General features: G+C 41.1%; 1 long non-coding RNA gene across 1 annotated transcript; it reads left to right on the top strand.

Moving 5' to 3' along the window:
* Nucleotides 1–1,821: 1,821 nt before the first annotated feature.
* Nucleotides 1,822–3,261, top strand: LOC123057447 (uncharacterized). The gene is made up of 2 exons (XR_006426859.1): nt 1,822–1,969; nt 2,976–3,261. It is a non-coding gene; the product is annotated as an uncharacterized lncRNA (long non-coding RNA).
* Nucleotides 3,262–7,568: the final 4,307 nt, after the last annotated feature.

The following is a 7,568-nucleotide window of genomic DNA, read 5'->3' as shown; positions in this document are numbered from 1 at the left end:
AAGTTACTCCTTAATCTTAGTGCTTCAACCTCCAAGATCTACTAGTTTTCTTGCTGAAATGAATGCAGGCATTTCAATTCCTTATGTTTCTACTCCGGGTTTTAGTCATAGAGCAAGGAATTCAGTATAAATTTAGGTGTACTTCAAGGGGTTGTCGTATGTCCAACACCAATTTCTGAAATGAATGTGGGTATTCCCTATCATAGTACTCCGGGTTTTAGTCAATTGCCTGTTTACAGTGTTGTTTTCTTTTGAGATATTACCCCGCTGCAGAAAATTCAGAGAAAGAAAGTTAAAATTCAGAGTAGAACTTCATGAATGTACTGCTCTGATAAATTCACTTTAAGATTGGTGTTCTAGGCCAAGTTATTTAGCCAATTTGATGTTGTTCAGAATTTCTGAATGTACTCCGAGCATGCAAGCTAATTTACCTCGAGCATATTGTTTTCATCAGACTAGTGTACCTTGAGCATGCAAAGTAAACACATGCTACTCCACTTGTCTATTTGTACAGAAACTTTTGTTTAAATAAACCGAGCAAATAATCCAAATGGTGCGAACACATTCTGTTATGAAATTTGTCTACTCCACTTGTTTGACTGTATTGAAACCATTGTTTGCATGTTTCTAAAATACAGAGAAGAACACCCTGTGTTCTGGTAAAATATTTGTTGGCTATCATATGAAATTCCATGATGTGCGTGTTGTTTCAGTTTCTGTAGCTACAACAAAGTCCCAGTTTACTCTGTACTTGCTGCTGATGATTGCTGGCTAAATTTACAGTTGAAATAACAGTAGCCAAGGAGTAGATACAAGACGTATTTACCGTATTTTGCATCGAATGTTCAAAATCAGTTTTGTTCTTGTTCTGCGAGTCAAATTGCATAAGATGGGAGTATCACAACATGCATATACTGAAGATGGGAGTATCACAACCAGAATGTGCAGCTTATGTAGTTTCTGTATTTTTTTAACTCCACTTGTCTATTTGTACAGAAACTTCTGTTTAAATAAACCAAGCACATAAACCAAACGGTGCGAACACATTCTGTTCTGAAATTTGTCTACTCCACTTGTTTGTTTGTACTGAAACCTTTGTTTGCATGTTTCTAAAATACGGAGAAGAACACCCTGTGTTTCGGTAAAATATTTGTTGGCTATGATATGAAATTCCATGATGTGTGTGTTGTTTCAGTTTCTGTAGCTACAACAAAGTCCCAGTTTACTCTGTACTTGCTGCTGATGGTTGCTAGCAAAATTTACAGTGGCGGTGCCGAGGAGGAGAGCAGCGGGCTGGAGCAGCCGCCGCTGGTTTTCTTACTGTTTTTTTTAAATGTCACAACTTACTATGCCTCTACCTAGTAAAAACCAACTTTGTTAGTACCCAGTAAAAACGAACCTGCTTTGCCACTAGCAAATAATGCACCATCTTGAATTGCAATTGATCCAATTCCCCTAGTTGCCAGAAATCAAAGCTTATGGCGGTGACCTACTGTTTGAGAGCAGCAGGGGCTTTGTCCTGGTTTACTGGCCTAAATTTTGTTAACACATTGGTACTACTACTAGTGGTATTGTTGGCATGATAAATGTCCCGAATCTTGTTGTTTATGATTGGGAGCACAGTCGTACTGTAACAACATGTTGTTGATTTTTTATATGGAGTCAGATGCTGTTGATTTTAGTACTAGTCAGACCTAAAATATTATTACCGTTTAAAGTGACCGTTTCTCCTTTTGTATGTTAGCTGGTTGTGCCCCTCTGCTGGAGGATCTCAGTCCAACTACTCTGGATGCATCTATGACATGTTGGACAAGGCAGTAGAAGCATGTGACATGGCAGCCAAGCGAGTTGTTTTCTGGGATGAAGTGTTGGTAAAGACAACAAGCCCCAAGGATCTGCATATGCGTTGCAAGTAACTCTGCCGCAACCGCGGCCGGCTGTGCTTCTTCCTTGGCTACAAACCACCTAGGTGAGCTCTATCCCTCTCTGTGGTGCTTCTGGTGGCCTTGTACTGGTGATTGTGGTGTTGTGCTCTGACCAGTGGCATGATTTACGCACTATGGCAATTTTAGGTTTAGGGAAAATATGCACTGTTGCTCCTGATCAAACCAATTGGCCAATATCCAGTTATCCTGCTATGTGTATGGATTTGTTTATGTGGATTTGGTCTAATCTGTGTCCTCCTGTTGATCTACTGGTCTGTGTGCGTGTGTGTGTGTGTGTGTGTGTGTGTGTGTGTGTGTGGAGTAAAGTTGTGGTTTGTGCTTCTCCTTTGTAACATGATGAAACAAGCACCTGTAGCGTCTGAGTTAGTGGGTGTTTGTCTACATGGTAAAGCTTCTTTGCCATGTATTTCATAAGGATGTGAACAATCTACTACATGCTCACAAAGCTATTGACTTAAATTTTTTGTTTCTTTGCTGTCAATGTTCGCCAAGCTATTTAAACGACGATGACAAAAGGAAATCATGAATACTCATATAGAAACTATATGGAGACTATACACGTTATCATTGAGTTTGTTGTGTGTTTATAGAATGACATGGTTAGCTAATTAAGCCCTGTCCGTGTATCTTTTAGAATTTGCTTCATTGGTAGCACATTCAGATATATTAATTAATTTTGTGCATGTTGGAGAATTTAGACGATGATAACAAACCGTAATCACGAATACTTGTATAGAAACTTGCACGACCATCTTGTTTAATTTTGTGATATTCCTCCATACTAGGAGTTAATCAGCTGAACTGTTATTCAGCTTTCATTGGCAGTTTTAATTTCACTGAAATCATCTTTTCTTTTCTATGCTCATGTTCAAGCCTGGTAGTATATTTTTTTCCAAATGGTCTGTTTACTTGATTTATCTGTTGTTTGATTTTGCTCCATCAGCTTTCCTGATGTCCCCGTACGTATATATGTTGGTTGTAATCTTCTTGAAGAATGCAAGTACTTGATATTCCATTCTGTTCTTGTAGGTGAATGGAACTCCGTTGAGGACTTCTACCCATGTTGAAGAGCAGCTAGCTTTTGTACTGGTAGAGCGGTCTATTTGTAGATCCCATTATTTATGATTGTGTGGATCTGGGTGATGTTTGAAGTTCCTGAGTATGCAAGATTCGATGGTTAAACTGGTTGATGTGATGTGAATGATTGTATGAAAACTGGTTGTTGTGATGTGAATGAGTGTATGTAGTTTCACGTGTTCTGTTCTGTATAGCATATTATAATAAACTTATTTTAGCTATTATTTGAAGATTTTCATATGCTTTCTCTCTTCTGTCTGTTTGATATATACATATATATTGCTTATTAATAAGTCATGAAAAATCTGACATTTGGGACCCATCTGTAAACTGGAGCTGGGAACAAAAGTTGGAAATAAAAAATAAATTGATTGCAAAATGTTGTGTGCTAGAAAATAAAAAGGCCAAATTGTAGGCCAGGCCCATGTAGCTTACTGAAATTAACATAAAATACATATATTAAAAGGGCTTGCCTAAAAAATAATACATGGGTTGAATTACTGGGTCAGACCCATGTAGCTAATAAAAACACAGGAAAAAAACACATTAAAAAGCCGAATTGTTGGGCTAGGCTCATGTAGAAAACCGAATTGGACCGGGCTGAATCTTATGCCACATCAGATTGCCACATCGGATGCCTACGTGGCTTGGGGAGGCTGCTAGTGACAAAACAAAACAATAGGCATATTTTGGTCGTAAATGTCCACGACCTTCTCATAGAGAAGGTCGTTAATTTCAGTTTACGACCGCCAGCTTTTGACCTTCTGTTTTTGGTAAAAAAAGGTCGGAAATGAAAAACAATGACCTTTCATTGACCAATAGTCAAGGTCACAAGTTGACATATTTCTTGTAGTGGTAGTATATCTGCATTGGTAATGAGGCGCTTCAAGAACTCTAGCATGTTATTCTCTATTTCTTGTTTATAATGTTCATATGACCATGTCTCTTCATTAATGGTATTTGGGTCAATGAACCCAATGCCATAGCGTCCAGCTTTTCTCATTTTGGACATCTTCATCCTGCATAATACCACAGAAAAGAATATATAGTAAGGATAATTACATGTAATGATCAACGAGATCACTACAGCTAGCTTGAGACTTAAATTACAGAAATAAATCACTTACAAACAATAGCAACTTACAATAGATTTGTCGAGTGCGTCATAATTGAATAACTGAAACAGTTCTGTATACTCAATAGACAGAGCTAGCATATGGAATTATCCTCTTCCTTGACTTTCACCATGAGGAACTATAGATTGTGGGTCTTGCAAATTTTCATGTACCATTGATGCAATTCATACATTCTCATAGGGAGGTTCTTGACCTCCTCGGGCTTGATCAAAGGTTCACCACGGACATATTTTTGTTTTATTTCCTCCTCTCTAAGTGGAGACATGTGCTCGATCTCAAGGAGTTGTCCAACAGTCATACCGATCATTTCAGCCTGCATTATATGCTCCTCGGTTATTACCAGATTGCCCAGCTGGGGAATGTTAACGGTTTGCCCACATATATATAGGGCGCCGATACTCTTATGTGTTGTTGGCATAACAAGCGGGGGTATCGATTGCGTCGCCTGTTCTCCCAGCTGGGGAACGGTTTTCTGCATTTTTTGCCAGCTGCTTGGCTCGAGCTTGAGCTCGACTCCTTCTGTACTCGTGCTCAATGTGCCTTCCTGATTTGGCGCTCATAGTCTGAGTCAACAGGCTTGGGAGCTGGTGGTCTAGCCATACGAATAAAGTGGCAATCTTTTCCTCTGGCACTTTCTCCCTTGGCGGCGGTGCCGGTTTCGGTCCAAAATGGGCGTCCACTAGGGCCTTCACTATGGCTACGTTTTGCTCCTCGGTCATGTCGTAAGGCCTCTGAGGAAGAGGAGCGAGGCTTGGACCATATTTATATCGCTTGACTCCGCCTATACCTCCTGTACTACCTCGACTCGTAGCACTACGCATCATAGCTGCGGCGTCTCTCTTCCCCGATTGCTAAGGCGGCGGAGACGGCTGACGTGGCTGAGTTGGAGCAGGAGGAGGGGCCTAACGATGTTCCGTACTTGATGCATGAGGATTGGCCTCACACGGCGTTGGACTTGAAGCAGGAGGAGTGGCCTCATGCTGTGCCGGACTTGAAGCAGGAGGAGTGGCCTACTGCTATGCCGGACTTGGAGGAGGAGTGGCCTCACATCGAGGAGGAGTCGGATGACGACGCGGTGTCGGTGGCCTTCGAAAGATGATGCAATCCTTTCTCCGTAGGATGATATGATGTATGGCCTCTCCCAGTGTGTGCTCCTGGTGATGCCCAGGAATGTCAAGCTCTAGCCCCGAATATTGGTCCACCACCTCATCAACCATGACACGAGCATAGCCGGCTGGAATCGGGTTGCAATGGAAGGTTGCTTCGGGGGGATTTGTATAAGCAACGGCGTCTGCCACCTTCATGGATATGTTCTTCATTTAGAAGTGTGGCGGGCGACGGGGACGGGGACGGGGCGGCGACGGGGGCGTCGACAAGGGGTGGCGATGGGGTCGGCAGGCGACGGGGCAGAGGAGAAGAAGCAGATAAAAACTGACGAAATTTGTAAGTGCCACTTATGTAGGATGGGCCTTTAGTACCGGTTGGAGCCACCAACTGGTACTAAAGGTCAATTTTGGCCAGGCCAAGCGGCGGGAAGGGTAGCCCTTTAGTACCGGGTGGTGACCTTTAATACCGGTTGGTGGCTCCAACCGGTACTAAAGACCCTACCTTTAGTACCAGGTGGAGCGACGACCCGGTACTAAAGGGGGTGCGCTGCCAGGCGAGGGGCGCAAAGTTTAGTCCCAACTCGCCGGGCAAAGGGCAGCCGCACTGGTTTATAAACCCAGCTGCGGCTGCTCCTTCGAACTCCTCTATATAGCAGGCTTCTGGGCCTAACTATGACGCGCTGTCCTGTGAGCCTGCTGGCCCTTCTGGGCCTGAATTTGCACACCCGAGGTCTGGCAGGCCCACTGGGCAGTGCCCCAACAAATTTTTATATAGTTTTTTTCTTTTCTGCATTATTTATTTTCTTCTATTTATTTTTGAGTAATTTTTTATATAGTTTTTTTCGTTTCTGCTTTATTTATTTTCTTCTGTTTATTTCTGAGGAGTTTTTATATAGTTTTTTTTCTTTTCTACTTTATTTATTTTCTTTATTTATTTCTGAGTAGTTTTTATACAGTTTTTCTTTTCTTCTATTTATTTCTGAGTAGTTTTTTTATATAGTTTTTTATTTTCTGCTTTATTTATTTTCTTCTATTTATTTCTGAGTAATTTTTTTAGATAGTTTTTTTCTTTTCTGCTTTATTTGTTTTCTTCTATTTATTCTGAGTAATTTTTTTATATAGTTTTTTTTCTTTTCTGCAGTTGTAATAAGTTACTAAAATTTTGAATTGCCGGTGTAACAGATGAGTTTTCGTCCGAAACCCTGATACTTTGAAAGAGATTGTGCAGTTTGTACACGAAGTGCATCCTGTTTTTGCCGTGACCCTCTCTACTTTTTTGCACATGCTATGCGGGCGAAATGATGATACCATGCCAAGTTTCAACCTTTTCTGAGTTCATTTGTAGTGCTTTTCAATTTCAGGGCCATTTAGCTCAAAACAAATCAGTAAATGCATTAAAAATAGCAAATTATGTAAGAAAGGGTTGAAAATTGATGATGTGGCTTTGAATGGTGCCTGCTGAACGCAAAAAAGTCCGGAGTTTGAGAGGACAGAGTGAGGGTGTAAACATGTAAAAATATACATAAAAAATACATTGATCATCATTGATCTTTTTGTGTACAATCTGAATTGTCAATATGAGTCCTCAACGGTTTAGAAACCGGTGAAGACTCATATTGCGGCCACAAATTCTACACATAGAGTTCAATGAAGACCAAGTGCTTGTGATAGTTTGAGAAGTAACATATTTAAGATGGTAAAAACCCTGTTAGCCGAGCGAGGTGAGACTAAAAAACAGCTGCAACTCCAAACCTCTAGTACAGGTTTGTGGTACAAACCGGTACTAAAGGCGCTGGTGGGACCCCAGCCGGAGCACGGTGTGCCACATCCTCTTTAGTACCGGTTCATGCAACGAACCGGTACTAAAGGTTCACATCGAATTGGTAATAATTAGCTCTGGCCGCCTAGCCGTTTCGAACCGGCACTAATGGACACATTAGTGCCGGTTTTGTTACAAACCGGTACTAATGTGCTTCACATTATGCCGTTTTTCTACTAGTGTGTTTTTTCCTGCATGACCTTATTCCTTGCACTTTTGAGTCTTTTGAGAAGGAGAATTTTTTTTTGTTGATGAGTCGGCCCAAATAGATTTTAGATGATTGCCAAAAAGTTGTTATTGAAGGATTGGAGTCAAGCTTAGGATCAGTTTATCCTATGGGTCTGTACTACAAGGTTGAGGTATGTCTCTCCTCATTTATTTTGCTATCGAACCTTGTTGGTTGCATTCTTGGGTGCTTTGACAAGGAGCGATTACACAATGCGATTGTGGTCACTACTTTTGATTATATTTTGCAAGCAGTTCT

Source organism: Triticum aestivum, chromosome 3A (assembly GCF_018294505.1).
Source record: "Triticum aestivum cultivar Chinese Spring chromosome 3A, IWGSC CS RefSeq v2.1, whole genome shotgun sequence".
Lineage (NCBI taxonomy): Eukaryota > Viridiplantae > Streptophyta > Magnoliopsida > Poales > Poaceae > Triticum > Triticum aestivum.
This window is presented reverse-complemented; position numbering and strand designations above follow the sequence as displayed.